We start from the raw sequence: 813 nt of genomic DNA, 5'->3' as shown, positions 1-813 counted from the left end.
GTCGGCGGCACGGCCCTCTCACCCCGAGGGAAGGGGGCGGCCTGACCGCTGCCCGGGGTGGCGGGTGTCATTAGGGTTCCTGCCCAGCTCCACTCGACAACGCGTCCTGGACTTCGCCCTCTCGGCCGATCTTGCGATGGGGCAGTGACGGCACAGCTGGGATCCCCGTGCCGGACCCGGGCACGAACGGGGCCGCCTCCGGAACTGCCTTTCCCTGTCACGACCCTGCTGGGTCCCCGACCATTGCCCAGGGTCTTCGGGTGCCCAGCCGTCGCCTTTCCCACCTTTTTCATTTGGAGATGCCCTTGCCATTGTCTTCTCCGCCTAGCAAGCTTCTCACTGTCCAAGGCTGTTCGGAGATCACTTCCCTGGAGAAGGCCCCCGGGAACCCCGAGGTGGGCAGCCGCGTCCAGGCACTGCCCCAGCTCGTTCTTTGCCTACATTTAGCGCCTCTGAGAAGAACCCCTGGGGAAGGGATGGCGGTTTGGGCTCATGCTGGGTATTCCTGACACCTCCTCTGCTACCTACAAACCCACAGGCTCCAAGCACCGGACCCGGGCAGCTCCGGACCCCCCTCCCCTCTTCGATGACACAAGCGGTGGTTACTCCATCCAGCCAGGGGGATACCCAGCCCCAGGAGCCGACGTGGCCTTCAATGTCAACCACTTGCTTGGGGACCCAGTGGCCAACGTGGCTATGGCCTATGGCAGCTCCATCGCATCCCATGGGAAGGACATTGTGCACAAGGAGGTGTGGTGCTCCCCCAGGGCAAGGGTGGCAGGATCTCTGGCCAAGGCTGGGGCATCACGGAAT

At 64.2% G+C, this 813-nt stretch overlaps 1 long non-coding RNA gene across 1 annotated transcript; it reads left to right on the top strand.

Moving 5' to 3' along the window:
- The first annotated feature begins 11 nt into the window (after positions 1-11).
- Positions 12-741, top strand: LOC106725778. Its single transcript, XR_001361740.1, has 2 exons — positions 12-395; positions 539-741. It is a non-coding gene; the product is annotated as an uncharacterized LOC106725778 (long non-coding RNA).
- The last annotated feature ends 72 nt before the right edge of the window (positions 742-813 follow it).

This window comes from Myotis brandtii, unplaced genomic scaffold, assembly GCF_000412655.1.
Source record: "Myotis brandtii unplaced genomic scaffold, ASM41265v1 C41746683, whole genome shotgun sequence".
Lineage (NCBI taxonomy): Eukaryota > Metazoa > Chordata > Mammalia > Chiroptera > Vespertilionidae > Myotis > Myotis brandtii.
This window is presented reverse-complemented; position numbering and strand designations above follow the sequence as displayed.